The sequence below is a fragment of the Macrobrachium nipponense genome, chromosome 32 (assembly GCF_015104395.2).
Source record: "Macrobrachium nipponense isolate FS-2020 chromosome 32, ASM1510439v2, whole genome shotgun sequence".
NCBI classification, from domain to species: Eukaryota; Metazoa; Arthropoda; class Malacostraca; order Decapoda; family Palaemonidae; genus Macrobrachium; species Macrobrachium nipponense.
The window spans coordinates 34690306-34714294 of record NC_061094.1 but is presented as its reverse complement, the minus strand read 5'-3'; the positions used below and the strand labels follow the sequence as shown (position 1 = coordinate 34714294).

At 40.9% G+C, this 23989-nt stretch overlaps 1 protein-coding gene and 2 pseudogenes across 1 annotated transcript in view; 1 reads left to right on the top strand and 2 right to left on the bottom strand.

Annotated features, from left to right (window-relative positions):
- LOC135207137 (ufm1-specific protease 1-like) overlaps positions 1 to 11243 on the top strand; it is a 51937-nt pseudogene extending 40694 nt beyond the window's left edge.
- The window catches only part of LOC135207340 (E3 ubiquitin-protein ligase listerin-like), a 350507-nt gene that overhangs the window by 255841 nt on the left and 70677 nt on the right, over positions 1 to 23989 (bottom strand). The gene's annotated exons all lie outside the window — the stretch shown is intronic.
- LOC135207136 (uncharacterized) overlaps positions 1 to 23989 on the bottom strand; it is a 91889-nt pseudogene that overhangs the window by 10589 nt on the left and 57311 nt on the right.

Sequence of the window (23989 nt, the reverse complement as noted above, 5' to 3'; positions counted from 1 at the left end):
ATTTTGCATTCAAAGTAATGAGAAGGAATCATTCTATTCTTCATGAAATCAGTAAAATACTTACCACTAATAATAAAAACTAAAAAACTACGTACTGTATGCAAAACACATACATCATCGTTAGCTTCATGTGTGTAAACGTTCATTCTAAGAATTACAGAGTAGTATAACTAACACCTGATTGGTTGGTTGGTAGCCATGGAGATCTGTTATCCAATGACTGCCCTCTGCTTCTGTTCTATTTATAGACATATGCCATGGATGGCACTAGGTTTGAACGTTACCATGTTCGTGATTTTCTGACTGCTGACGGCAAAAATTACTCAATAATTTTCTTTATATAATTATTCCTTCGTGAAAACAATAATATAATAACGCGGTTGACATACCTTCAAAACAAAATTCAGCTCTTTAATCTCTGGAAAAATGTTAATCTATCCCGGCGACTAACAACAAACAAAATTTTTTTGTTTGTTTTATCTTCCAAGAGAGTAACGTACGTAGTCCAGTGCACAGCTGTCGTCTGATCACTACTCATATGATTAACTTTTGTATATAAAAGTATGTGTATTAACTGTTACTTTGTATATAAAAGTATGTGTATATAACTGTTAACTTTGTTTGATATAAAGTATGTGTATATAACTGTATGTAGTATTTGTATACAATGTAAATATGTATAGCCTAGTATTTATGCATTATATTATTAAAGTGTTTGAATGATGCTAAAGTATTTCAATATCCGAGGAAACAGTAGTAAATTTCCCCACAATGAGTTTGGGTACATATGTATATCTAAGATGACTTAAATTATAAAAGCCTTTTATGTATAAGCTAGCTTTTGCAACAACACATATCTTACGAAAAATTACTTGTGAAGATGGTTTTAGTAGTACAAATGATAGTTATTGTATCGTTAAAAATATTAAAAAGAACGAAGTCGCAAAGTCGATTCTATGTCATGTTTTTAACTTTATCGTATAGTGGTATGAAAAACACCAGTGTGTCGTAGCGATGCGTCATCAATATAGTGGTATGAAAATACCACATGGTGTTTGTAGTGATACGTAATCACAAAGTACAAATCCTTTTCCCGACCATCCTCCAGAATTTTACGACTCTTCAACTTCAAGATCGATATGGTGAAATATATTATATAGTCATACTTATTGTTAAAATTCACAAGTTGAGCTGCAAAACATTATTATATTTTGATTGTTATGTACATATATTTTTTTGTGTTTTACGGAATGTTTTGTTTTGAAAATAATACCTATTAGTGAACATATGGTATTAATTGTCCCACTATTTTATTATAGGTGATCTTAATTATCTCACATTCATTTAACAGTATTATTAATTATATTTATTTAAATAAACTGTAATTAATAAATAACAATAATGAAAAACAATAAAGGGAAAAAATGTTTTTTGCTGCAGTAGTGGTGTTTGTTTGATTATGCATCTGACCTCACATTTCCGAAATCTGAAAAATTCCAAAAACCGAAACATCGGAATGTGTGTGTACTGCACATTTTTTAAACACGCACACAATGTCTACACATTTACTGATACCCGTTGGTGAAAGACTCAAATTACAGTACGTACGTATTTATTCCTGAGAGAGAGAGAGAGAGAGAGAGGGGCGAGAGAGAGAGAGGAGAGAGAGAGAGAGAGAGAGAGAGAGAGAGAGAGAGAGAGAGAGAATAAGATTAAGGACTCCAAGGCGTGTTATTTTTACAATTATTTTATTATCTTGGGATTTTTTTTTAATCTTGAGATTTTCTATTCAATTCTCGAGATTAATAAGAAAATTACCGTAACTTGACTAGCATCAGCACACATCTGAATGACTCGCCATTAGCAGGCTAAACCACCACCTTATGAACTTGCATGATACATGAGATACTGACAAAACACAAAACAACTGTTTATTGGTGAAATTTGGGGGTCGCATGATATGGGAGATTGCACGTTATTCGAGTATATACGGTATGTGATTTTTTTTAGCCTTTTATGGAACAAAATCTAGCAAGAAATTGCCATTCCCAGTTGGCAAACACTGGCCTACTCACGTTTGTCCAAGGTTGGTTTGTTTGTTGTTATGAAATGTGGTGTGCGGCGCGTTCTTTAAATTGTACCCATATAAACGAGTTAATTATGTGGCATCCAAAAGCCCTGATTCTTTTTACTCTTATGGGAAAGACGCCTAAAGGTCGATGAAGGTTTTTACGTGGAATATACTATTAACGTGTTGTTACGAAGGGAAGAGATGTTTCGCTGCATACTGTTGGTAGCATTATCGTTATTATATTACTGGATTGCACTGCAAAATCGTCGCCATCTTTATCAACATAGATTGTTGGTGAGTACCCATATGATTTACATAATTTTGATAGTTCTCTTACCACTCATCCTCTCTTTCCTTGTAAAAAAAAAAGGAGGCCCACCATGCGTATGTAGGCTTCTAGCTGTAATCCCTAGGCTAGTAGGCTACATATGTACAGTAGTACATATACTACATTTATTTTTTAAAGGCTAATTTTGTACAATAACTTTAAAACTGTCTTGAATTTAGTTTTAGGTGATAGTTTGAAAACATATTTGGTGTTTGAACTAAAGTAGGCAGTTATAACATTGGAATAGTGGTCTTGGGTGGGTTAACTGTTAAAGTAGGCAGTTTTAAGCAATTTTTGAGGGGGGTATCAGGATAACACGGGTATTTACTTATCACGGGGGGTTCCGGGCCCTATCCCCCGTGGATAACGAGGCCCCACTGTATACAAGTGTACATATGTATATATTAACCTATTGTACTATGATAATAGTACTAGAATATTTTCCTTGGTCTTATGAGACATATTAAGCCCAATGTACTAAGAGGGTTTATTCCATTGATTTTGATAATGCTATGTTAATTGTTTAAATTAAAGAAATTTAATTATCATTACAATTATTTTAATACTAGTTATGTTATATACTTAACAATAAGAATTAAAACTGTTTATAACTTCTTATACTGGGTATTATTAACCCTATTTATATATATATAATTTAGACTAAAACTTGTATAACATTCTCTGGTATGTTTTCATCGGCAGACACAGGTCGATCCCAGAAAAGGGATTTTGACGTAGGAAAAATCTATTTCTGGGGGAAGACCTGTGTCGCCCGATGAACCCTAACCCTATTAACATTCTTTCCCACCCTGACTAATCAAGTTTGTAGAAACTATTTTCAGGAATGGGGATTGTAGCGCGTGGTTATTTAGTAGTAGTGGCGAGGCGGGGACGGGTGGTAGTATTTGGTTGTAACGGCTCTCACCAAGGAGGGAGATTTTGAAGGGAACCTTCTAAATGGCAGAAGACCTGTGGTTTGTGGTAACACAACGCCCCTATACTTATACCGACACCCTTTGGGTGATCGCGCTGAGGGTAGTAACTTCAGCATAACCATGTTAGCTTTTTCTCTGGTATATTATAGAGTTATTTATACTAGAAAAATGAGTTACAGGGATTTTTCATCGGGCGACACAGGTCTTCCCCCAGAAATAGATTTTTCCTACGTCAAAATCCCTTTTAAGACCAAAACCAGGCAGAGGGCAACTCCTTTATGCACCAGGAGTTTGCTATTGACCATGAGTTTGCTATTGGCTACATTAAAATTGAACACTTCTACAGCCTTCCAGGTGGTCTTGTGGCTCGATCCGTGGTCAACAACAGTTGGTAAATTTTTTCAGCTGCCATGTCTAGAAAGAGTGAAGAGATTGTTACCTTTCTAAGACTTGCAATCCAGTAGCAAATCTTTTTCACGTGGCTAACTGGTTGTTGAGGAGAAGAAATGCTGCTATCTCTAAGACCTTCAAATATATTGGCCCTGATTCTACCTTGGTACTGAGGAATGGAACACTTCCTGGATTGTCATCACTCTTCCCTAAGGACCGAACTGAAACTGCAGTGGACAGATGAAGGACAATAATCACTGTTGGTCCACCAGGTTGTTATTATGTCTTCTGGTCCTTTACATGCCAGTGTAACTTGACCTATATTTCAGGCTGCTGCTCACCCTTCACCCAAGAGATCACAACTCATGACTGGTCCTTGTAGGGGTCGTGTGTCTTCTCCTGCTTCTGCTACAAAGACAGCTCAGCAGCGTTCCTTTCAGCTCCGTCTTACCAGACCAGGGAGAGGAGGCAGAGGCAAGGCTAGAGGAAAACTCTAGAGGAAGCCCGGCTGCTGTTGTTGGGGGTTGCCTGGCAAGGTATTGGGCAACATGGGCAGCAGCACAGAGGAGAAACCTGGGTAGTAGATGTTCTACAAGTGGCATATCTACTCCCGTTTGAGTGCTTACAGCACCAGGAACCTGAGCTTTTGATAACACAGTTGTCAGCAGTTAACCATAGAAGCAACAACATGAAATATACATGAAAATTACAAGAATTGGAAAAGCTGTAATAAAAAGTTTTCCTGTTCTCTGCAGTCAACAATTTTTTGTTATATGTAATCTTTACAAATAAGTAAAGTAAGTGTATGTTATGGAAGTATTCCTCAGCACAGTTTGCCAAATTTTTGCTATGTAAGGTAAAGTGTAAGGTAAAGCTATATTTTCATGTTCTAATAGTGAGATGGACCCTCACATGATCTAACTCTTGAAGTCGCATTACCCTCCCAGTTTCACCTTAAAAATTTGCCTGGACTGATGTGCCAACCAATAGGTTTATTACAAGAACAAGAGGACACTTAATGCAAGAAGGCCTTGTTTGCTTCAGAATCCTGTTTTGTGGTTGATTTTGGTCGTAACCTTGATGAGAGGCCCCACAGATCCTAATCATCTAACAAATTATCATTGCCTGCTGCACAGCCTAAGCAGTTAACCCATTTTGGCCTTTGCCCAGCAGCAGAATGTTCTTGATGTCTTTATCACTTATTCCTTTTAACCTATTGGATTCTTATTCTTTTTAACTTGTTGGATTATACTATTCCTTTTAACCTATTGGATTCTTATTCTTTTTAACCTGTTGGATTATGCTTTCCTTTCAGTGTCGACGGCTTCAATCCTGCTTGCTTTGTCCACCTCCTATAATTTCCCTGCTGAAACAGTTATTATGGTAAAACTTCTGCTGCTGCTGTTTTATGTGTAACAATAACTACTAAGTCTGCACCTGCTGTTTTATGTGTAGTGGGGGTTGTGTGGCTGTGGACAGTTGCGGACGTGAGGTGGTTTGGGTTTGTGGACACTTTTTTCAGCCTGGAAGGGGTTCTTCGCCTCTGCGTGATGGGAAGGCCAGCCTTTCTCCTGTGTCCAAGAAGCCTAGGCTTTCAGGTTCTTGTTCCCCATAGAGTTCTCACTTGCATCGTTCACATTCCAGAGTTGGGGACCTTCCTTGAGACCAGCCTCCTCCTCCTCCAGGAGGTTCTCTAATGCGTTGATCTTTATCTCATGATTGTACGTGGTTCGGCTCAAGACCTGTATGTGATTCATCACTTGAACATGTTCCTGGGCCCTCTTTCTCGAGGTTTTCCATTGTTTGAGGTCCTAGTCCTGCCAGTAGAAGGTGTGATGTCCGGCTTCCAAGGAACGTTCCTCATTAGCCTTAGGGAAGGATGAGGATCCTTCTAGGCTTCTGCTTTGCGTTGTCACTCTCCTTTGCCAGAGCCAGAGAAGGGGGAGAGTCAAGAGTTTCTGTCTTCTTATACAGAGGTTATTAATCTCATTACTGAGTTCAACAACCTTGGGGGATAAGACAGACTCAGTCTTCTATGACCCCAACGGGCATAGAGGCCTTGCTTGGTAAGGCAGGATGCTAGAGTTTTGTTTGAGCTAACTTGTTCTGGGCATGCTCAATCAATTTTGCAGCACATTAATGTTTAGGTCTCAAGGTCAGGATCGCTCCCTGCACTCTCATAAGTTAACTAAGCTTCTCCCCCTCCTCTCGTGTGGCATAGGAACATTATTCTACTAATGTAGTTCAACTGATGCCTTGTCACCTTAATTTGGACATGATTTGTTTAAAGCCTGGCTTGACACTGGATCAGGTAAGGGCTGAGGGCCCTTCACTGACTTCTCAAGAGGCCTCTACTCTAGTCTACTGCTTCTGCCTTCCAGACTGTGTCGTGGCTGGACTTACGGTCTACTGCGTCGTGTTGCTCTGATGGGGGGGTTCCGTTAGCTCGCCCTCTTTATCAGGTTGCTGCAGTCTCGTGCTAAGGCCATCTCTCACCTGGGCCATCTCAGTGCTAATATGTGGGCTAACCTGTTCCTGGTTAGGAGAGGAGAGGTATGGCATTGCCGAAGGTGGCAGGGTTGGTGGATTCAGAGTCCTTGTCGTCTCTTAGAAATGGGGACCTCCTGGAGTCAGCTTCTCTTTCTGAGAATGCAATTAAAAGATCCAATAGACCAGCAGCGTGCTGATACCAAAGACGGGCTGGTTCATCAGGCAGTCTCGAAGTCGGAGGCTCACTCTCCTCCAAGGCAGAGTAGGCAGCCTCCTACGAGGAAGTTGGCCAAGCATTCGACATCTTTAAGGCCTCCTCAGTCTACTGCTCCATCCAAGTCTAAGCAACAGCAGCGTCCCTTACAGCCTCACCCCTACAAGCAAGGAATGGGGGCTAGAGAAAGGGGCAGTGTTTATCATGGATAAAGAGGGTGCCACTCCTTTCCCGTTGCCACGGGTGGGGAGAGGCTTGGCAGATACCATTGGGCCAAATGGCAAATTCACGGAGCAAAGATGTGGGTAGATGTCCTTCGGGTGGGGTATCTACTACCTTTTGACTTTCCTCCCCCTCTCTCAGACAGACCCCTCCTCCAACTACTTATGCTTAAGGTTCTCCAAAATGCTTAGCTCTTCAGGAGGAAGTGTTGAATATGCTAGATAAGGCACAGTGGAGGAAGTGTTGAATATGCTTGATAAGGCACAGTGGAGGAAGTACATCGTCCTTCATCAGGGTTTTACAGTCTAATTTTATTGGTTCCAAAGGCTACGGGCAATTGGAGAAGGCCAGTAATAGATCTTTCTACGCTGAACCACTTTATGAAGAGGATGAGGTTTAGGATGGAGATGCCCTGGACAGTTTTGGCAGCCATAAGGGAGAACGACTTTATGGTGTCAATACACTTGAAGGATGCTTACTTCCAGATTCCAGTTCACCCTTTGTCCAGGAAATTCCTTCACTTCAACCTTGGAGAGCAAGTCTTCCAGTTCAAGGTCCTTTACTTCAGTTTGACTACAGCCCCTCAAGTGTTCACAAGGGTCTTTGCCTCAGTTTTGATGTGGGCTTATGCTCAAGGGATTCGCCTGTTGAGATACCTTGACAACTGGCTGGTCTTGGCAAGTTCCAAAGAGAAGCTGGTTCAGAGTAGGGATTATTTTCTCCAGGTTTGTCAGAACCTAGGCACTGTGGTAAACCTGGTGAAGTCCAATCTGCTTCCCAGCCATAGGATTCTTTACCTGGGTATATCTATAGATACAGCAGTGTCGAGCAATTTTCCATCAGACCAGAGGTTGCAGAAGTTCAGGTCTGTGGCACACACGTTCCTGTCACAAGCCGAACAGCCAGCTCACCTGTGGCAGATTTTTCTTGGAATCTTGTCATCTCTTGAAAAGCTGGTCCCTGGTGCGAGATTCCCCTCAGCAGCAGGTAACTCTGTCAGAAGAGGTGAGAAGAGACCTTCGTTGGTGGTTAGATGACCAGAATCTTAGGTGGGAGTCCTACATTTACCCCTCCAGACTTACTTCTGTTCTCAGATGCTTCCATCAATGGTTGGGATGCTCCTCTTGAGGATCTCCTGGCCTTGAGTGTTTGGAGTGCGAAGAACAAGCTGCTTCACAGCAACGTGTTGGAGTTAAAACAGCTTTCCTAGGTCTGTAGGAGTTTTGAGAGGGTGGAGGGTCACTATGTCATTCTGATGTTGGACACCACCACATCGGTGGCCTACATGAACAACCGGGGAGCTGGTGTCTTGCCAACTCCACTCATTGACAGTTGAGATGCACCTGTGGTGATCGACAACTTAGGTGGAGCTCATGGATAAGTACAGAGTGATCTCTGCATCAGGATGTAGTGAACAGGCAGTTTAACTTTTGGGGAAGACCAATGTTAGACCTCTTTGCCACTCGCTTCAACAGGTCTACTTCCCAGTGGTCCCAGATCCTCTTGCTCTGGCAAAGGATGCTCCACAGCATCCTTGGGACAATCTCGAGGTGTACACCTTCCCTCCTTTCTATCTGATCCTGAACAGAGTAATGAGCTCCTGGATTCTCAGGATGACCTTGGTAGCACCTCTGTGGCCTCAAGTGGAGTGGTTCTCAGACCTGTCAAGAGGTTCTGAGAGAAATTCCCCCATGGCACAACCTCCTTTGCCAACCCCTGTGGTAAGGTTTCACCAGTTGGTAGTCCCTCATCTCTTCATGGTTGAAGACCATCAAGTATCTCCTGCAGGCAAGAGGCTTTTCTCGCAAAGCTGCGGACCACATATCCAACTATCTCGGGAGATCTTCGTTAGCAGTTTACCAATTTTAGTGGGCCATCTACTGCGATTAGTGTCGTCAACAGGGTTTCTCTCCACTCGGAACTTCTGTTCACCAGATAGCAGATTTCCTTATCTTTCTCAGGGATGAGAAAGGTCTTTCTGTCTTGTCTGTCAGAGGCTACAGGGCTGCCTTGGGGTTGGTTCTGCGCCTGAAGTGCGTGGACAAATCTTTGTCCTGGAAAATCTTGTTGTTCAGGAGTTTCAAACAATTGTGTTCACCAAGAGAACTCAAACCTCCAACGTGGAATCTGACTCTGAAGACAGTTTTCCAGTTGGTGTCTTGGCTTCCTCAAAGAGAGTTGGAGAGCTCCATGGCCTGAGTTATGCTGTTAAACATGCCAGGGGTTTGGGGTCAGTCACCTTCAATTTGTCCTGTAATTCATGGCTAAGACTCAGAATCCCTTGGTGCATGATTACAGGTTTGCTTCATTTTTAATTCCCTCATTGAATGAGTTTGTGGACAGCAATTTGCAGGAGTTATTGCTTTGTCCCATCAAAGTCTGTGCTGCTATCTAAAAAGGACTTGTTACCTAAGGCCTAGGTGTTGTAGACTGTTAGCATGGGCCGGTCCAGAAGGGAAGTGTTCAAGAACACCATTTCATTCTGGCTTGCTACTTCTTTCACCGAGTCTGTGCAGGCATACAGCAAATGACAATCAGAGGAATGGGTTCCTCTCTGGCGTTTAAGAAAAACGTGTCCGCTCATAGGATTTTGAATGCTTGTTGCTGGCTTTGGCAAACCAGGTTCACTTTCGTTTACCTGAAGGACATTCCCCACAGGTCCTTGGACACTTTTTCCTTGGGTTTGGCGGTGGCTACCCAACAAGTTGTTTAGCTCCTGGTAGGACAGTTTGTATCTTACCCACGATGACTGTGTGGAAGAGAGAATGAGCGAGTTGACTGGTCTACAAATCTGTTTCTCAATAGCATAAACTTCTCTCTAGCAAGGGGAGGGAGGAGTTTTTGTGACAAACACCTGGTGCCCTACATGGTTTGTTGCTTGGACAGGTCTCATTGTTTAATCCCAGCAGGCTGTGTTTTTAGGTGCTCTTATTTATTCTCTCTTTAGAACTTGATCTAGGAAGGAGTGGTCAGGTGGGCTGAACCCTGGCTGGTTCAGGGTATTTGTACCTCCCTCCATGTATAAATCTATCCTTTTGTTAAGACCCGAAGGTTTGTTCTGGCATACGAACAAAATTCTAATCAATTTGTATTTTCACAGCTGAAAGACCTGAGGTCTTAATGTTTACTGCCCACCTCTAGCCAACCCTCTCGTACCCTGGGTTGGAAGAAAGACTTGACATGTCACGAAGTCCAGCCCATGAGTTGCCAGATGCCACAGATTCCTTACTTACAATCTTCAAATTGTTTTAACCGGTTTCCAGCTGGTGCTAGAAGATTATCCCATCCTATTGTCAAGACCTCAGGCTTGTTAGCTATGAAATACAAATAATCATGATTAAAAATTTATCAATTTTTGGGAGGCAAAAATATAAAATCAATGTTTCAACAACCAGAAACATTCCTTGTCAGCAACATCTTTTAGCTTGCCACAGTATACAGCTTAATGCCAAGACAGAAGGTAGGCCAACCCTTCTCTGTGTACCCTACCCTTCTCTGTGTACCTCAACTGAAGTGCAAGAAAAGTCCAGAACAGTTCTTAGGTCTCAGATGGAATTGGGAGACATGGTAAGGAACATGCTTGGAGAACCAAATGTAGTGTCAACCCTACTTAGGAAAGCAATCCCACCTGCAGGTAAATTAATGCTGCCACAACTAATGAAGAAGGGAGAACCTACCTCAAAGTCTGATTAGACTTCTAGCTAAAGGAAGGAAAGGTAGAAGCTGGGAAAGAAGAGCTTACTGCAAGAGAGTTCCTCTCTTAAGCTAACAGAAGACATAGTCAAGGTAAATGGTAGCATCCTATGCTTGATACCATAGATGTATATCCACAAGCAAGATAACTGTTGAGCTACTTTGCAGGAACAGTAGGGAAAGACATCTGCAAGTACTCCAGCAAAGCCATCAACAAAGGAAGTGTGGGCAGTGGCAACATCCCACTGTCTCACCTGGTGAGTACTCAGTACACATTCTTAGGTTCATGCACTTAACCCACTAGACTGAGCCAGAGGAGTATAAGCAGCATGGATAAGGAGAACTATTTGAGAGCAAGAAACCTAAAAGACAGCTATAGCATAGGTAGATAAGATCGCCTCCCCCACATCAACCACTGGTTGCAGGTGAGAAACTCCCAGCTTGCCTGCCTACCACCAGTTTAAAAACTTTTAACTTAAAATATACCTCAGCAAGTGCTGGGAATGACCTATTTGAAGTAAAAGGCAATGGTTCATATTTTGGTAAGAACAAGTACACTAAGCAGAAACAAAGTGAATATGATATACCTGTTTTTTTTGACAAATCTGATGCTCTTGTCTTTTTTCTCTATCCTAATGTTTTGCTGTATGTGTTAATAAACTTCTCAACTACTATTCTTACCAGACATGCTGCATGGAACTTCTTTTTGCAGGTTCGACATAATAATCTCGGAAGTTGATGGTTTGTTCCATGAAGAACATAGTAGCAGATAAAGCACTCTTCAATACCTTCAAACTTTTGATCAACATTTTTCTTCCAGAAGGCTAAAGACTGCATGAGGGGTGTATTACGATGAGAGAGCATTGTGTTCAACTGAAAATAAAGGTTTTTATACGACAATTTTTTTTTTTTGTATATCCTCTTACTGGAATAGTAACATTTAACTGCTTTGTTGAAATATCTACCTAAAAATGCTATTTTACTCTACAAAAAACATTAGGATTTAATTATAGATTGCTATTTGTGGCATGTCATGTCAGCACTCAAAAAAAATGATATTGTTAAGATACAATAAAGTTTTGTACATACTTACCTGGCAGATATATACTTAGCTATAGACTCGGTTGTCCCGACAGAATTTCAAAACTCGCGGCACACGCGACAGGTAGGTCAGGTGATCCACCATTCCCGCCGCTGGGTGGCGGGATCCGGAACCATTCCCGTTTTCTAAGACAGATTTTCTCTTCCACCTGTCTCCTGAGGGAGTATGGGTGGGCCATTAATCGTAGATATCTGCCAGGTAAGTATGTACAAAACTTTATTGTATCTTAACAATATCATTTTTGTACATGAAAACTTACCCAGCAGATATATACTTAGCTGATTGGCACCCTTGGTGGAGGGTAAGAGACAGCTTAATCATAATAATTATAATAAATACATTAAAAAAAACAGGGAAAAAACAACATATGTTCTTGGATATAATAATCCATGGTTCCTACCTGATTGGGCTGAAGACTTCATGACTACTGTCTATGAGTCTGCCTGCCTCAAGAGTCCCAGTGAGGTATGGACCTATGGCTGGATAACTCTTTTGGATCGTGTCAATGGGGGCTAGCCCGCTTACGCAACAGAGCCTACTCCGGATCGTACCAATGGGGGATAACCCACTTACATGGTAGAGCCTTTACCTATGTCATATCAATGGGGACTAGCCCTCTTACATGACAGAGTTAAGGTTCCAATAAGTAAACACAAGGAGCACTGAAGCCAATCCCGATCACCTGACCATGTTAGTACTGTTATAAACTAAAAATTGCAAGAGGGTCCCCTATTCCCTCTGACAATCAACCCATAAAAAACAACCACCAATAACCGAAAGAAAAATTATAATACTAAACTAAGTTAAGAAGGATTAGCCTCAGCTCCCTCTCCCGCCACTGAATCTGCAGAAACATATGCTCCCAGAGCAAAGCACTTTTCGTAAGAAATTTTTACGTCTCTTAGATAATTGGAGGCGAACACAGAGTTACATCTCCAAAACGTTGACTCTATCAGAGCCTGAAGAGACCAGGTTTTGTGAAAGGCCATTGACGTAGCTATGGCTCTCACTTCATGTGCTCTTACTCTGAGAATCTTGAGGTGCTCTTCATTGCATGTAAGGTGAGCTTCCTTTATCACATCCTTTTATGAAGAACGTTAGGGCATTCTTTTGAAATAGTTCTTTTTAGGATCTTTTACCGAGCACCAAAGACTTTCTTCTGTAACTCCTAATAACGCTTTTTGCGGTTCAGGTAGAACTTGAGTGCCCTGACTGGACACAAAGTCCTCTCTAGTTTCTTTTCCTGTTAGAGAAGAAAGTCCTTTACCTCAAAGCTTCTAGGCCATGGTTTTGAGGGATTTTCGTTCTTCGCTAAGAAAAGTGGTTTAAAGGAGCAAACCGCTGAATCCTTCCTAAAACCAACTTTACCTTCCAAGGCTTGCAACTCGCTAACTCTCTTAGCTGTTGCTAATGCGAAGAGAAATAAGGACTTTCTAGTTAAGTTTCTAAATGAAGCTGTATGAGAGGGTACGAACTTTTCTGACATTAGGAACTTAAGGACCACATCCAAGTTCCAGCTAGGTCTCTTAATCTTCTGGTCTTTCGTGGTTTCAAAAGACCTTATTAGGTCATGAAGATCTTTATTGTTTGTAAGATCTAGACCTCTATGTCTAAAGACTGAGGCCAGCATACTTCTGTATCTTTCACTGTTGATACTGCCAGTTACAACTCTTCCTCAAATAGAGAAGAAAATCAGCGATCTTAGCTACAGAGGTACTGGAAGAGGATATTTTCTTACTCTTTACACCATCTTCTAAACAACTCCCCACTTCGACTGATACACTTTAGAGGGTGGAAACTCCTTCTGGCTCTTGCAATAGCCTTTGCAACTTCGCGCGAAAAACCCCTTGCTCTGACGAGTCCTTTGACAGTCAGAAGGCAAGTCAGGCTTAGAGCGGGAGGTTCTTGTGAAATCTGTCGAAGTGGGGCTGTTTGAGAAGATCGCTCCTTAGTGGAAGCGATCTTGGAAAATCTACTATCCACTCCAGTACCTCTGTGAACCAGTCGAGAGCTGGCCAGAAGGGAGCGATTAGGGTCATTTTTGTTCCCTCTGAGCAGGCGAACTTCCTCAACACTTCCCCTACTATCTTGAAAGGAGGGAAGGCGTACGTATCTAAACCTGCCCAATCTCAGCAGAAAGCTGTCTACTGCTACCCCGCGCCGCTGCGGATCCGAGATCGGGGAGTTTTCAATAATTTTCCAGCCTGTAGTTTGTTTTTGTGGTCGCGAACAGGTCTATATTGGGTCTTCCCCACAGATGCCAAAGTTGTTGGCAAACCTGAAGATTGAGTGTCCATTCCGTGGGTAGGACTTGGTCTTTTCTGCTCAACAGATCCGCCCGGACATTTCTCTCTCCCTGCACAAACCTTGTTTGCAGAAGAGAGATTGTTTTCCTTTCTCCGGACTTCCCAAATCAGCAGAGTCCTTTGCTGACTCGTACAGGGAGAAGGAATGGCGTCCCCCCGGTCCCCCGGCTTAATATATGCAAGGGCTGTTGTATTGTCCGAGTGCAATTTGAACCACCAGACCTGAGACCTGTTCCTCGAAATGAACTAGAGCCAGATGAATGGCTGTTAGTTCTTTCTTGTTTATGTGCCAGGACACTTGTTCTCCTTCCCAAGTGCCTGACACTTCTTTCGAACCTAAGGTTGCTCCCCACCCCGAATCTGAGGCGTCTGCAAATAACGCTAGGCGAGGGTTCTTTAAGTGAAGGGAGATCCCCTTGCTTAGTTTTTGTGGATCTAACCACCAGAGGAGATTCTCCTTGATTCTCTTCGAGATTGGAAAGGTTTCTCCCAGTTCTTGAGACTTCCAATCCCATCTCTCCTTCAGATAAAATTGAAGGGGTCTTAGGTGTAGTCTTCCTAAGGAAACGAACTGTTCCATCGAGGAGAGGGTCCCCAGTAAACTCATCCATTCCCTCGCGGAACATGTTCTTTCCTTAGAAGACTGCCACCTTTTCCAAGCAGCGTTCTCTCCTTTCCTGCGAAGGATACGCTAGAAAATCCCGAGAATCCATCTGAATCCCCAGATAGACAATGCTTTGCTGGGGAGTCAGCATGGATTTCTCGAGATTGACTAAAAGCCCAGGGACTTTGTCAAGTTCAGAGTTAAGTAAAGGTCCTCCAGACATTGTTTCTCCGATTGGGCTCTGATTAGCCAAATCGTCTAGATATAATGAGATCCTGATGCTTCCAGATGTAGCCAATAAGCTACGTTCTTCATGATGTCCGTGAAGACTTTGAGGGCAGTCGAAAGTCCGAAACACATCGCTCGGAACTGAAATACTTTCCCTTGGAACATAAATCTTAGGTATTTCCGCGATGCCGGATGAATTGGCACATGGAAATACGCATCCTGAAGGTCCAGGGACACCATCCAGTCCCCTGGACGAAGAGCAGACAGAACAGAGGAAGACGTCTCCATCGAGAATTTCTTTTTCATAACAAAGAAATTCAGGGAACTGGTCTCCATCCCCCCGATGCTTTTGGTACCAGGAACAACCGATTGTAAAATCCTGGAGACTGGAGATCTTGTACCAGTTCTACCGATTCTTTCGATATCATCGTTCCACTGCCTGAAGAATAGCTAGCCTTCGGACCGGATCTGAGTATCTTGCACTAACTCCCTTGGAGTTGTCGTCAGGGAGGATTTTCCCTGAAGGGGATCAAGTATCTTTTTTTAGGATCGAGAGGGACCAAGAATCTGCTCCCTTCCACGCCCAGACTTTTGCAAAATGGAGTAGTCTGGCGCTACTTTTGTCTGGAGGACTCTCTGTTCATCTAGATTTCCCGAAGGACCTTCTAGATTGGTCTACTCCTCCGTTCTGGTCTGCGACCTCTAAGAGGGGTTCTAGAAGAGGAGGCACCTCGAAAGGGCTGTACAAAAGAGGGTCTCTCTTTTTTTTTCAATAGGAAAGGCGGGTCTGAACTTTTAGCCGAGTGTGTGAGGAGATCCTGAGTTGCTTTCTCCGTTAAGGATTTTGCTACCTCCTTAACCGTCTCCTGCGGGAACAGATGTGAGGAAAGAGGAGCGAAAAGAAGAGAGGATCTTTGTAGAGGCGATACGGCTCTTGCTAGAAAAGAGCTAAAGACCGATCTCTTCTTTAACACTCCTGTTCCAAACAGAGAGGCAACTTCTACTGAGCCGTCCATAACTGCTCTGTCCAAGCAAGCCAGAACACTTGAAAGCTCTTCCATAGAGACAAAATCCGTGTCTTGGGCTCTCTTGGCTAATGCTCCCAAGGCCCAGTCCATAAAATTGAGACTCTAAAGTCTTGAAGAGGCCCTTTAGAAGATGGTCCAATTCACACATGCCCCATGTTGCCTTTGCAGAAAGCAGACTTCCTCCTGGATGCATCTACAAAGAGGCAAAATCAGCGTCTGCGGATGATGGAGGCCTAATCCCAATCCCATGGGCTTTTTGGTCTCGTACCACCTCCCAGGTTCCCTTGTTAACTTGGAAGGAGGACAGGAAAAAACAAAATGTTTTACCAGCTTCCCTTCTTGAAGCTAGCCATTCCGTAAAGGTCTTTAAAGCCTTCTTCATGCATAATGCAGGGCGCATCTTAACGAATGATGAAGACTTATGAGTTCTGGTGCTGGACATAGTGATCCTGGTGATGGAGGATCAGCAGGATGAAGGGAGTCTCCGAACTCCTTGAGAAGAAGAAGTGAGAGCCTCTTGTAGTCTGAGACTGCTACATCTACGGGCTTCTCATCGTCCGACACTTCTTCCCAAAGGCCCAACTGAAGGGGACCAGTTTGGAAGTGAAGGGCTCTTTCCCGGGAGAAGTACTCCTTTCCCGAGAAGGAGTGCCGTGAATCTTCGACAATTCTATTTGTGCGCGAAGGAGGAGAAAAATTCCTAGTCCCATAAGAAGAATGAGGCTCCTGGCAGTCAAAAACATTCTTGCGCCTACTAGGCTCTTGGTGCCTATTCATCTGAGGTCCAAAGACTCATGGCGCTTGATAGGCTCTTGGGCGCCTGACTCAGGGCGCATTGAGAGGATCCCAGCGCCCTGACTCCTGACGCCTAACAGACTCCTAGCGCCCTGACTCCTGACGTCTAACTGACTCCTGCGCCCTGAATCCTGCGCTGAAAGGCTCTTGGCGCCCTTCCTTGCATCTGACTGCCTCCTTGCGCCTGACTGACTCCTGGTTCCACTCCTGGTCTGCAGTCTCAAAGGATCCTGATGCTTGTACTGGTCTAGGTTCTCTTCTGGCTCCTTGAACCTGAACCGATCGAGACTCCTGCTCGATTCTAGGCATCTAGAAGGGGAGAGGCTACGCACTTTCTGACGATGAATTGAGGCGCTTCTGTTCGGCTTCAAAAACTTGTCTAAAGGAGGGCGCTTAGTTTCTTGGGGAAGAGCGATACAGGGCGAAAGGAATCGCCTGTCAGGAGAAAAAACTCCTGTCCAAAGAGTCTCTAGACGAAGGAGATAATCGCCTTGGAGAGTGTGATGAGGCTCTCTCCTAGCCGAAGAGGGGCGCTTAGAGGAACTCTTAACAGGGAGCGAAACACTCTTTCCTCCTTGTTGAATCCTTAGTGAAGGAGCCTACCAGAGAGGATAATTGCTCCTGCAGGTTGATCAGGAACTTCTTCGTGGGATCCTGAAGAGAGGACTCCTCCTGTCTCGCCTTCTTAGGATCAGAGGGCCAATTCTCAGGAAAACGCTCTGGGCTAGAATCAGCAGCGTCTCCTTTAGGAGCCTTCGGCAGGTCTCTTCAAAGGGCGCGATTGAGAGGCAGAACTCCATCTCGTTTAGGAGAGGAAGAATCCGAGGCCGAAAAACACTCCCTTAGGATGCCCTTTCTGCAGCTATCCAAGGCAGCCTGGGACGCTACATAAGGATCTGCCGGAGGGACGCCTGACCGTTGGGGATGCTCTGCATCCTCCCTGCGGCTTTCGACATTCCTCCTCCCTTGGTCCTGGAGTTTGGAAGCGGTCTAGGTCTAGGAGCAATGAGGAACCGGTCAGACGCCCCCTCCCCCTCCACTGCACTGGGGACACTGCACAAATCACTATCACTACTCTTACCTTCGTTTAATGCTCGTAACTGAGCTTGAAGTTTCTTGATAGTAGCTTTAACATTTTCCCTTTCAGAGGAAGAATCCTGGATTCAGTACCGGGAGAAGCACTGCTGGCTAAGGGAAATCGTCAGTACAGGAGAGTTATGAAAGTCTTGTTCTAGAGAACAAGATCTACTTGATGATCTAACTGAAGCTTTCCTTATTCTATCCCTCTCAAGTTTCCTAACATAAGAAGATAACTCCTTCCACTCAAGCTCTGTTAAATTCTCACACTCAATACAGGTGTTATTAATAGAACATTCATTATCTATACATTTAGAGCAAACATTATGAGGGTGGGCTACCGACGATTTCGGCAGCCTAACCTTACAATCTTCCCTATTACAAACCCTAAACATAGGTGAAGCCTTAGCGTCAGACATCGTGAAAGAGCAGCAAAATCAAAAGTCAAGTCGAAAAACAGTCCACAATAAGCGTATGCCAAGCCAGCCAGAAAAAACAGAATGTCACCAAAAAACCAATCCAAATTCTCGGCAAACGAGTAGAAAATCCAAAATGGAGGAACGAACACAGATGTTGTTCACGGTCAAGCGACAGAGAAAATCTGTCTTAGAAAACGGGAATGGTTCCGGATCCCGCTACCCAGCGGCGGGGAATGGTGGATCACCTGACCTACCTGTCGCGTGTGCTGCGAGTTTTGAAATTCTGTCGGGACGACCGAGTCTATAAGCTAAGTATATATCTGCTGGGTAAGTTTTCATGTACAAAACCTTTGTTTTAATTCTGAGATTTTCAGTTATGGAATTTCAGACAAAGGACTCTTAAACCTGTGTCAGTTGCATACAATTTACATAACCTTTCCTAGTAATGAATTTAGTAGTTATCATTCAAATTTATCAATCTGAGGACTTTTACCACAATAATTAATCAAACTTAACGCCTAGTAACCAATTTCGCCACTGAGCAACAGAAACTCCAACTCTTTTATGATCCTCGACAACAATAGTAGAAAGAGGATGATTTGGAGCCAGGCGAAGATGAGTTCCATACTGGCTTCATCTATAGAATATGTTGCAATAACTTCCCTTGTTCCTGGACGTATTTTCACCTGCAGGGCAAAATTATTAAATGTTATGATTACTTTTTACTGTACAGAAGAGTTAAACTCTGTATTCATACCCAACATTTTGGTATTACTACTGTATTCAATTCATTTTATCATTAGCATTAATTCAACCCTAACTTATAACATCAAACTAGAGAGGAATTTTATGGCTCTAAGAAAACGACCAATATTACACTCAATGCCTATTACAATCATAACTAACTGGTCAAAATAATTAATACAAACATTCCCTTTTTTGCAGTCTTGACTTGTAATGAATTAAAATCTGTCAGTTTGAAAATGTTGGTTGAAATATTTATATTGTACTATACCAATTTCCTGATAAGAATGGTAGTCTCACTGACTTAAGGGTGAATTATGCATTATGCAATACATAATACTTACCAGCATATTATCAAATCTGGCTGTGCTACTGCTAACTGTCGACATTTCTTGGCTAATAAGAAGAGGTGATACATAAGTGGAAGTAAACGAATCCACTAATGACTGAGTTTGCCTATCAAGACTGATAACCATTGCCGCACTGCAGCTGGAATTCGACTTACACAGTCAAAATAAACTTTGCAAGCCAATGAGCCACCAAATTTGAAGTAACCTTTACTGTTCAAAGAAAAAAAAAAGCATTAAGAAACAGACTTATTACACAGTATAATTTCAAAGTATACAAATCTTAGTATTACAGTACATATATCCCCTGTAAAGATCTCATCATAAATTTGCAATTAATAATTTTTTTTCACGTACTTTTTTGAGTGTGATTGTTTGTGTATTTTTTGTGTGCTGCTTGTGAAGCATAAAATTAAAATCCTTCTGTAACCCAAGCCTAAAGGAATAAAAGAATTGTCTAGTGCATAAATGGACACCAAATCCCACTCTAGTAATTACACACTTTCCCTGTGAATAGTATATTAAGCAAAGTATTTGCCTTTTGATTCAATCCCATCAAGATGGAAAAAGAATATCATCCACATACAACAACATAGTTTACTTGAGAAGAAGAAAGTTCTACACACACTCACTTAATAAACAGCCTTTTGATTCAATCCTCTTAAGTTGGAAAACTAAAAATAATTTTCTAAAGGGGCAGATAGGGTCTACTTCATTTCAATTAAGAACAACTTTATATGCAGAATACAATAGCACTTTTTTTACAAGCATACATGGCAACTTGAATCTGCCAAGCAATTTCAAAGCAATTTGAACTTCTGGAACAGAACCAGTTCTGAGATATGTGGGTAAAAAAATATTTTTGAAGCAACAACTATACTTGTACAAATTACTAACTCCCCAAACAAGATTGCAAGACCATAGCTCTCTTAGGCAGAGACAGCAATTTGCTATTTCCACAAAGGAGGGACAGGAGGCATATAATGTGGATGTTTTAATAGCCAAAACTAATGTAATTAATGACTATCCCTCTGATCAATATAAAGCTGTAATTATGTACAGAAAAGTGTTAAATTATGACAAGTTCATTTAATTACATAGCAGAATACCCTACAAATCAAATAAATTAGTAAATATTCTTTAAAGCCCTACAAAAAGAATAGCCAAAGATCGGGCAGATGGATAAAATGTCCAAGTATCGATTGCCATTGTGAAAGCAATGATGATCTCATAAGCAGAATGATAATGTAAAAACTGCTTCTAATAAGTTTTCAGCATTTAGTGGATGGAATGGTAAGCAAAAAATAATAGTTTGGAAGGCAAAACTATATGGTATCCATAGGAAAATACTTTACTGGTAAATATTTTCATGGAAGGTATATAACAAAATAGGTTAGGAAAAAATTATGACAGCAACTAGAACATATCCAAAATTATTCAAGCAGTTAAATTGAAACAGAATCTGACCCAGATACCATATTAGTCTTCAAGAAAGTAAACTGTACAGCTTATAGGTAGAAAATAAAATTAAAGTCAGTAAAGTAGTAAGTCACAGAATCACTATGATTGGAAATTTTACATAATAACTAGTGAAAGGGAAAGATGCAATGCCACTGTTAAATGTCCTATTTAGGTCCCTTACAGTAGTTTTAGCAACACTCAGAGCCATAGTTGTTGCATTACTTATTAGAACTGGACAACTTTTAGACCTAAAACAGGTTTTACTAAGGGCATGAAAATCAGCTGAAGAGTTCCAGTAACAGTAAAATCAATTGGTATAAAGCAGAGAAGCCATAGATAATTTACTTAACTATAATCCACCTTAAAAAAATTATGCTTACCATTGGGTCTTATGTAAAGTTCACAAGTAAACATAGTTGGAGATTTGTCCTCAGCTGATGAATCTTTTTCCACTAATTCTTCCATAGTTGGATTTTGAGGCATCAGTTTAAAAAGGATTGATAGAAGATTTGACAACATATCTGACTGCCTACAAATTAAAAAATATATTGATTTACTGCATTACTTTCATTAAACTAAATTTATGTTACTGTATATCAAAGAACAGTATTATAAAATATTATTATCACCATAGAAAATTAATTTAAAATAACAGTTAATATTCAAAATATGTCCACGATGTAAATTAAATAGTACCTTAAAAATGCTGAGTACTGGTGTTGATTAGCATCTGATGCAAATGTAATGGCATTTAAGGCCAGTCTCCAAGCTAATAAATATGCCGTTGTGTAAACAAAGATGTCGGTATTTGGTAAACCACACATTCATCTCCAAACTTTTTTATCACTAAGAGCAGCATCAACAATGCTAATACACTGCAAAGAAAATTTAATCCGTTAGAGCATTCTAGTAGTCTAATGTACTTTAATTATCATTGAAATTTTTTTGTATATCTAAATCTTACTAATAAATAAGCAAGGGCCAATATATTAACAATGCAGGTTTCTCAGGCCAATTTACTCAACCTGGTCAAAAATAATCTTTCAAACTGTTTTTATATATTGCATCATATATGTCTGTTAAGTGAAGAAGTAGATTCCATCAAATTGGTGAAATTATCTTGGGAATACCCAAATTAAGTTACTTGTTAACAATTAGTGACTCCATTTTCTGAGAAAGCTTCTGCTATAAACACTGAAATACTAAATTTCATGGTAGGCACATTTCCAATTTCTCTAGCAGTAAATAAGAAGCCATACAATGTGCAAGTACATAACATAGGGGTTCCTACTTATGGTGTACAATGCATGAAACTATACATATATGGTACCAAAGTTCTTTGTATTGTTTCTTTAGAACCCACCTGTATTGCTTTCCTGCACTCTACTTTTCCTCTATTCCTTTTGGAATACAGGCGGTCCCCGGTTACGACGGTTCCGGCTTACGACGTTCCGAGGTTACGACGCTTTTTCTTAATATTCAATGGAAAAATCCGTCCTGGGTTACGACGCTTGTTCCGAGGTTACGACGCTGACGCTTCCGACGCTCCGAGTTAACGACGCTTTTAAAAAACTCATACTATGATAAAAATCCTTTATAGTTTAGCACAGTATATTAATAAAAATAAGTTTCTGGTTAGATTTACAACAAAAATTTTGAGGTTATGATGATTTTCGACACTTTTTATGTCGTATTTTTTCCTATGATTTTTAGTGACGCCTCATATGCGGAACTAGTTTCCGAGCGAATGAATACATACTAGCTTGCAGTGGCAAAGTTTGCATAAACAGTCCAAAAGCACATAAATGAATAAAAAAATCATTGCTTGTTTCCAGTAATAATAACAAAACGAAGTTTCTGGTTAGATTACGAGAGAGAGAGAGAGAGAGAGATAGAGAGAGAGAGAGATAGAGAGAGAGAGAGAGAGAGAGAGAGAGAGAGAGAGAGAGAGAGAGAGAGAGAGAGAGAGAGGTGTCTTCCGACACTCCGAGTTAAGGACAGAGAAGTGTTTGTTTCGTTAAACGGCCTCTGACTCATGCCAGTAAATGTTGATACTATAATATAAGCCTATTTAAAGATACGTTTACTTTAATTAGTCTATATGATATGTAAATAGTAATCAACTGTTCTTGTAGCCCTCAAGATTTGGCAAAATCGAAGTATCCAAAGAGAGACTTATCCAGTACACTGGAAAACCGTTGACATACGAATTTAATTTGTTCACCGTTACCATCGTCGTATACTCAAAACAGTTGTATCTCAAAGCATTTTTTCCCATTTAAAATAATGTTAATATGTAATATCCGTTCTAGCGTATGAAGCCACACTAAACAAACCCAGCTAAATTACTATATATATCACAATTTATACACAAATAAACAGTATAACACACATAATGATAAAATAACAGCAATGTGATAAATGATAATAAATGTTTAATAAAATCAATTAAAAAAAAGAAAAAAAAAAAGGAATTTTACTTAACACAACGAAAGATGACGTAGCCAGCAGGGGGAGAGGTATGGAAGGTGGCAGGGAACGATTTGTTCTCTTTTTATTTACGTATGTACACTAATACTACGTAATAAACATAAATGAAAATAACATTGGTAACCTAATTTTTATTTTTTTTATTTTAATCAGTTTGTAGTTTAGAAATAATGGTGATAGCCTTTGGAAGGTTTTATGCTTTGCTATAATTTCATGTTTGCTTCCATCGATCATTTTCTTGGGTTTTTTCTATCACCTGCTTTGTCTTTAGCTTTGAGACCCATGGTTTAATAATAAAATAGACAAAATAACACGAAAAATAGGCGCAAATACAACAACTAAACAACGACGTGTTAACATGCAGCACCAACAAACAAACAGACTGACGCCATTCATCGGTCGCCTATACAACTAACACTCATCGCAAAATCGTATCTCAAATATTTCGTTGTATATCAAAGCTTATATTTTCGCAAATTTTCTGTTGTATCTCAAAACATTCGTATATAAGGGCAATCGTATGTCAAGTTTCCAGTGTAATTTGATCAGAGAGAGAGAGAGAGAGAGAGAGAGAGACGCCTTGGCAACAATGGTCACCGTCTCGGGGATTGACGTAACATTTATTTTACTGAAACAGATAGGACAGAGAAGTGTTCGTTTCATTAAACGGCCTCTGACTCAAGCCGGAAATGTTTTGTTGATACTAATATATAAGCCTATTTAAAGATACGTTTACTTTAATTAGTCTATATGATACGTAAATAGTAATCAGCTGTTCTTGTAGCCCTCAAGATTTGGCAAAATCACTCCAGGTTGTACATAAAACTTCAAGAATGTAGTGTCACCAGAGGATTACAATAGTTTTTACTTCAAGAACCAACATTCTTTTTTATGAAAATAACTCCAGGTTGTACATAAAACTACAGGAAACAACATGTAGTGTAACCAAGGATTACAAGTAAGGTTTTTATAAATTTTTATTAGTTTTAAGACATATTTCCAAGCGTCGTTCCGGCTTACGACGATTTTCGGCTTACGACGCATC